The following is an 8,416-nucleotide window of genomic DNA, read 5'->3' as shown; positions in this document are numbered from 1 at the left end:
TCTTGAAGTCCTAGCTAGAGCAATTAAACAACAGAAGGAAGTCAAAGGGATACAAATTGGAAAGGAAGAAGTCAAACTATCACTATTTGCAGATGATATGATCGTATACTTAAGCGACCCTAAAACCTCTACTAGAGAACTCCTACAGCTGATAAACAACTTCAGCAAAGTGGCTGGCTACAAAATCAACGTGAGCAAATTAGTAGCCTTTATATATTCAAAGGATAAGCAGACTGAGAAAGAAATTAGGGAAATGACCCCTTCACAATAGCTACAAACAGCATAAAGTATCTTGGGGTGACTCTAACCAAACAAGTGAAAGACCTATATGACAAGAACTTCAGATCTCTGAAGAAGGAAATCGAAGAAGATCTCAGAAAATGGAAAAACCTTCCATGCTCGTGGATTGGCAGGATTAATATAGTTAAAATGGCCATCTTGCCAAAGGCAATCTACAGATTCAATGCTATTCCCATATAAATCCCAACCCAGTTCTTCATAGAGCTAGAAAGAGCAATTCTCAAATTCATCTGGAATAACAAAAAACCCAGGATAGCTAAAACTATTCTCAACTGTAAAAGAACTTCAGGGGGATTCAATATCCCAGACTTTAAACTCTAATACAGAGAAATAGTGATAAAAACTGCATGGTATTGGTACAATATCAGGCAAGCAGATCAATGGAATAGGATTGAAGACCCAGAAATGAACCAACACACCTATGGTCACTTGGTGTTCGACAAAGGGGCTGAAAGCATCCAGTGGAATAAAGATAGTCTTTTCAACAAATGGTGCTTGTTCAATTGGAGGTCAGCATGCAGAAGAATGTGCATCGATCCATTCTTATCTCCTTGTACCAAGCTCAACTCCAAATGGATCAAGGACCTCCACATAAAACCTGACACACTGAACCTAATTGAAAAGAAACTGGGGAAGACCCTGGAGGACATGGGCACAGGGGAAAAGTTCCTGAATAGAACACCAATAGCTTATGCTCTAAGATCAAGAATTGACAAATGGGACCTCATAAAACTACAGTTTCTGTAAAGCAAAGGACACCATCAAAAGGACAAACCGTCAACCAACAGACTGGGAAAGGATCTTCACCAACCCTAAATCCGACAGAGGGCTAATATCTAATATATACAAGGAACTCAAGAAAGTAGAACCCAGAGAACCAAACTAAACAAAGAATTTTCACCTGAAGAACTTCGGAGAGCTTAGAAACACCTTAAGAAATGTTCAACATCATTAATCATTAGGGAAATGCAAATCAAAACAACCCTGAGATTTCACCTCACACCAGTCAGAATGACTAAGGTCAAAATCTCAGGAGACAGCAGGTGTTGATGAGGATGTGTTGAAAGAGGAACACTCCTCCACTGCTGGTGGGATTGCAAGAGGGTGCAACCACTTTGGAAATCAGTCTGGCGGTTCCTCAGTAAACTGGGCATGTCACTTCCCGAGGACCCTGTTATACCACTACTGGGCATATATCCAGAGGATTCTTCAGCATGCAATAAGGACACATGCTCCACTATGTTCATAGCAGCCCTATTTGTAGTAGCCAGAAGCTGGAAAGAACCTAGATGTCCTTCAATGGAGGAATGGATACAAAAAATGTGGTATATTTACACAATAGAGTACTATTCAGCCATTAGAAACAATGAATTCATGAAATTCTTAGACAAATGGTTGGAGCTGGAGAACATCATACTAAGTGAGGTAACCCAGTCTCAAAAGATCAATCATGGTATGCACTCACTGATAAGTGGATATTAGCCTAGAAACTTTGAATACCCAGGACATAATCCACAAATTAAATGATTTCCAAAAAGAATGGAGGAGTGGCCCCTGGTTCTGGAAAGACTCAGTGGAAGAGTATAGGGGAATTCCAGAACAGGGAAGTGGGAAGGGGTGGATGAAAGAATAGGGGGATGGAAGAGGGCTTATGGGACTTGCGGGGAGTGGGGACCCAGAAAAGGGGAAATCATTTGCAATGTAAATAAAAAAATAAAAAAAAATGGAAAAAAAAGAAAACTATATCAGTAAAAAAAAAAAGGTCAAACAATTAAAAATAAAAATACTGTGTATTTTTATTTTAATTTTGTAATTAAAATATCATTGCAGTATTTCTTCCTTTTCTGTTTTTCTCTGCAAACACTTCCATATGCCATTGAATTCATTCAACTTTATGGCCTCTTTTTTCATTAAATATTATGATATGTATATACATTTATGTTCCTAAATATAACATGTTCAGTCCATATAATATTGCTTATGTAAATTTATAATTTTTACAAGCAAAGTGATATTTGACATGATAAATGTGAGTACGTTTAGTTCAAACAAAATAAACCAAACAGAAACCGGGATAGAATAAAGCCACATATTGATAAAGAGATGAATAAATATATCCTTTGCTAATGGACAGCCAACATATCAGGGATGACTGTCTATATAAAACAGATATATTAAAATTTTTTACCAGAGCCAAAAATTACACGTTTCCAAAATATACTATCATGTATATAGAGAAAAATTTCTACTAATGGCAAGCTGACCAGGCACTTTGCCTTTTCTTATTTTATTTGAATATCAGAATGAAATTAAAACATTTTTGGGACATTGACATTATAATTACATTTTGCAGTTGATAAGTGCGATACTCCATACCTTGCCAAAGTCATAGGCAAGAAACTGATGTCAACAGGACTCAAGCCTGGGCCATCTACTATCAAACCTACAACTCAGTACGTGGGCTACCTGAACGGACAGGGTGCTTTCAAACCTGTAGAGTCTGTGTCTGAACTGAATGCAGGGAGAAAACCAAAAGGCAATGAATGCTCTGATACGCAAAGTGCATTTTACAGTAACATTCTTCCACCAGTAAGTGATCATAGATAATCCATATGCCATTTGCATTTTCTTGTCCATTCCTCAAGCAGACTAGTTTCTTCTCTATCATTGTGATAAAACACCACGAGAAAGGCAACCTATAAAAGAGTTTATTTGGGCTCAAGGTTTGAGAGGGTTGAAGTTAATGATGGTGGAGCAGAAGAGGCAGTAGAACCTGATGTGGCTGAAGCAGCAGATGACAGCTCACTTCTTAGACTGCAAATGTGAAACCAAGACAGACTGAGAAAACTGGAAATAGGGCAAAGCTTTAGGCTCCCAAAACCTGCTCCCCATTGGCATACTTTGTCCAGTGAGTCCACACATCCTAAAACTTCCACAACAGCTCAGCCAACTGAGGACCCTGTGATCCAGTACATGAGCCTAGAAGGTGCATTCTCATTCAAAGCATCGCACGAGGAAACTGTCACTTGAAGTCAGTAATGCTTTCTGAAATGGATACATATTAGAATTTCATATTTAACGGTTTCATTTACTCAAACTCTTCAAAAGTTGTAGGACACATGAAAGAACAGAAGCTTCTTATAACAAAATATTCAGTACCACCTAGCCTGATCCACACATTGGATATCAAATTAAGAGCTTTAAAACTTTATCTGTTGCCTACAGTTTCTGTGAGTCTTTGCTATTCACCTTAAAGGTGCTGAAATTATGCAATAAGCTAAAAAAATCAATTTTGGGGTTTGAGTGTGAAATCTTTGTTCTTTACAAATTTTATACACTATCAGAAATATAGCAATCTAATTTCAATAATTTTATAAAAATAACATCATTTTAATTTCCTTGAGTATAAATTTATATATTCATGAACATGAAAATATACTAGAAAACATTTGAAAATTTTTGTTCATATTTGAGTGTGTCTCTCATATTAAATATTGTAAGATGTGGAAGAGTCATTTTAAAACAGCACATTCTGAATGTCAACATAGGGATCTTCATACAAGCTGTCCATATTTGCTTCAGGAATAAGAGAGTCTTTGGGGAAATCTATCCTCAGCTTTTAAATGAAAGACTCCTCTGGGCTGTTTTAGTCTCTGTAATAAAATAAATTAAGATCCTAATTAGCAAGCAAATCTCAGGTAGTGATGTTGCCATATGTAGAAACTACTGTCTTTTGAAATGTTTCTACAGTCTCTAATGCAATAAGATCAAAAATAATTTCCTTTTATTTGATCATGGCCCCAAAATTATCTCTGTCAGTTCATTAAATAAAAATGTTAATGAGGTCAAATTAATTTCTTTATATTTAAGCCTAAACACAACATTTCACACAGGTTTCTTGTCCTAGACCTGACAGCCAAGAGGTTAAACACTGTGTCTATTTCCTGAAAATGTGTGTCTGCCATTAATGAAATAGTAGCTTTGTTTTTGCTAATAAGTGGAATCAATCTCCTACCTTGTCTTGCATTGTATAGATGGAGCCTACATCCACTTAGCCCATCCTCTGCTTAACTCTCAGGAGAGTCAGACTAAATGATTTTGCTCAAAAGAAGAAAAATGAAACCACAGCTGGTATTTTAAGACTCTGGATTTAAAATCCCAAATCTAACCTTGAGCAAGGCTTATAACGAAAAGCTTCACTTTGAAATATTTCTTTCTGATTTAATTATCAGTATTGATATTTATGTCTTTCTTGGAGTGTGTAAGTTCAATGACTCCTTCATGTGCAAGCAAAACCTCATCACAGAACTGATCTCATCTCTGGGACACATGATTTTATTTTATTTTTAGGCCCTTTCAAGAGTTTCTCTGTTAAATAAACTGTTTACTAAAGACCAATGGGAAAATATTTTACATCTGCATTCTTATATATTTTGAAGATATGCTATGCAAAAAATCTAGTTGATAAATTAAAATTAAATATAATTATATTATTTCATTAAGTTATTTTCACAATTCTGAACACAATTGGCACAAATAGGATTTGCCAGTATTTTGTGACTACCATCATTTCACTTATGCCATGAAGACTTGTTATTTAAAAATACAGCCACCACCAATTGAACAAATAGGATGATCAAACAAAAGGGGACCCAAGAAAGTGACACATTTGAAATTCTGGGTAGATTTGCTTTATAAGTACCATATTATGATATGTTATATTATGTTATTATTATATTATGAAATATAAATGTTATATATGCATATACCTTTATTTGTTTTTCTTCTTTATTTTCACTATTTTTAATTGAGAGTCAACTTATGCATAACTTACCTCAAAATATGTTCATCATTTGTGTCTCATTTGTTACAAATGAGTTATAGTATGTAATTCAATCTGTGTCCTACTTATGAAACCCCTAAAAAGTTAATCTAGGAGCTTCACGCCAAATTCTGAATCCTCCAAGATTAGGTGGCATGGGGATGCATTAATTGTCACCTTTAGAAGTTAACTGTGGTATTGTGGAAACTTGTTATATCAATAGTTCATTATAATAATGAATGATGTCTTTAATATATTCTAGACAACACTCTCCAATGCAATATGTTGCAAAGTTATGATATCAAATGTGAACCTACTCACTGTGAATCTTGTAATTGCAGACACACACACACACACACACACACGTGTGTCTGTGTATGTCTATGTATACATGTAATATACAACAAATGAAATATATATTATACTATACAAAATGTATATTGTACAACTACTTTGAGATAAGACTTGTTAAGCACTAGATTTTATAATAAGTGTGTGGCTATGAACAGTAAAACTATCTCTTCTGGGAGAAACAAAAGCCATGTAAGTATTTTCATTAAAAGTATGAGATTACATCACATACTCTCGTTTATATGGTTTTGGCTACGTGTATTTTTTTAAATGCTGCCATGCAAAACAGAAAACAATGCTACCAAACCTAGAGAAAATAATAATTTTTATATGTATGAATACCTAGCAATATATAAATATGACATTAAATTAAATAGTCTTAATGTAACATAATATAACAAATGTAGGAAATATAAAGTATCAGTGGGGCTGGACCAGAGGCTAAGAAGATTAGAGAAGCAGCTGCTTTTGCCGAGACCTGTGTTTGATCCCACTTGTATCAAGTGGCTCAAGTCTCCTATAATCACAGTTTCAGATCTCCCACTCTTTCCCCTCTACAGACATACTGTACACACACATTTTCTCAGGGATAAACATATACCAGAATTATAAATAAGTCTTAAAGAAACAAAGAGAGGGGAGAAGGAAGGAAGGAAGGAAGGAAGGAAGGAAGGAAGGAAGGAAGGAAGGAAGGAAGGAAGGAAAGAAGGGAGGAAAGGAGGGAGGGAGGGAGGAAGAAATCAAGCTGTATTTTTTATTTTTTCCATTAATTTATTCAATTTACATCCTGACCTTTGCCTCCCCCAATTCTATGTAACATGCCCTCACACAGTTCCTTCCTTCATTTCCCATTCTCTTGTCTTCTGAGAGGGTAGAGGACCTCTATAGTTATCCTCTTACCCTGGCACATCAAATCAATGCAAGGATAGGTGCACCCTCTCCCTCTGAGGCCAGGTAAGGTATCCCAGACAGGGGAACAGGATCCACAAGCAGGCAACAGCTTTAGAGATAGTCTCCCCTCCCCCAGTTGTTGGGGGACTCACAGGAAGTGCAAGCTGCATGTCAGCTACATATGTATCAGGGAGTAAGTCCAGCGCTTGCATTTCTTTGGTTGATGGTTCAACCTCAGCGATTCCCCAAGTGTCCATGGTAGTTGACCCTGTTGATCTTGTGCAGTCCCTATCCCCTACTGGTTCCTCAATCTTTCCCCTAACTCTTCCACCATACTTCCGAGCTCCATGTAATGTTCAGCTGTGGCTCTCTTCATCTGTTTCAGTCAGCTGCTGAGTGGAGCCCCTCAGAGGACAGTTGTACCAGGATCCTGTCTGCAAGCATAACAGTATCATTAATAGAGATTAGTGCTGACAGTGGGAAGGGTCTCAAGTTGGGCTGGTGATTGGATTGCCATCCTCTTTGCTCCCACTGCTCCATCTTTGTCCCTACACCAATACCAAGAGGCCAGCTGTTTTTATCAGATGATAGAAAGTTAAAGGCCAACTAGCCAGCGTTATGTAAAGCCTCTATGCTAATTAAGCTTGCTATGGTACGACCATGTCCTAAAACATAATTAACCACAAAGACTGTGGATGTACTTCACTGGTAGCAGAGTGGAGAGGGGAAGACAATTTAAATAACTTTATTGTTGTGCCTTGTTAATCGGGATATAAATAGTGCAGACTGTAAAAGAAATTAAGTGGTTTCTCAAAGATAGAGATATATAATTACTAAATGAATGGAATTTGAAATTCTGTTGATGACTAATAAATGTTCATAGCAGCATTACTTATAATAGGCCAGGTAGAAAATATTCAAATAGCTGTAGAAGAATTAATGCATAGCTTCACTTATACATTAGTTTAAGTGAAAAAAAAAAATGGCAACTAGTTGATAAAGGTAGTTTATTGAGGCACCTGGCCTTTGATAGCTTTTCATGTGATTGCTATTGTTTGAACTCCTAGGCTTGCATGCCTCCCACCTGTCTCTGAGCTATCTCCCCAGCACGTCCCTTTCTTATTAGTATTCTTTTCTGCCATGTGGAACACATTCTTCTTGAACAATTTACTAATTATAAAATATCTGCTCATGTACTTTATTCTACCTCATTCTCGATCTTATGTTTAGGCTGATTATATTCCAAATATATGATATCATTATTAAACAGAATGTTTTACTGTGGTGTCCATTTGTATATTATGAGGTATCAAAATATTTTAAATATTTTAAATAATTAAATTTCCACAACTTCGAAATATATATACAAAAATGTACAATCTTTTCTCGATTAGATTGATCGGTCATTTGTTGTGTTACTAAACAAAAACCATATATGAGATAGCAAATAATTTAAATTGTTGTATTTTGAGAAATAACTCTGTCTTTCTCTCTCTCTCTCTCTCTCTCTCTCTCTCTCTCTCTCTCTCTCTTTCACTCTTTATGTGTGTGACTGTGTGTGTGTGTGTGTGTGTGTGTGTAAAACAGCTGGTGTCCTCAGAAATGTATTATCTGCTTTCTGAATGATGCTCTACTCTTTGAATATAAAATTATATGCATACAGTTTCCAGGATTATGTTAGAATATTATCCATAAGTTTCATTAGAAATTAGACTATTTCTCTCCTTGAACTATGCATTGCACTCCTGTGTCTTAGGTAAGGTTTTTATTGCTATAAAGAGACACCATGACCATATCACATCTTACAAAGAACAAAATTTAATTTGGACTGTCTTATAGTTTTCGAGGTTTAGTTCATTATTTTCAGGATGGCAATCTGGAGGAGTCAAGAATTCTAAATCTTGTTTATGGGATATATGGGGAAGGGGATCTGGGAAACGGGAAATCATTTGGAATGTAAACAAAGAATATAGAAAATAAAAATATTAAAAAAAAAGAATTCTAAATCTTGATCCAACCAGAAGGAAACTGTCTTCCATTGGCAGGCAGGGT

The sequence above is a fragment of the Apodemus sylvaticus genome, chromosome 11 (assembly GCF_947179515.1).
Source record: "Apodemus sylvaticus chromosome 11, mApoSyl1.1, whole genome shotgun sequence".
Lineage (NCBI taxonomy): Eukaryota > Metazoa > Chordata > Mammalia > Rodentia > Muridae > Apodemus > Apodemus sylvaticus.
The sequence above is the reverse complement of the archived record's forward strand: the minus strand, read 5'-3'. Positions refer to the sequence as shown.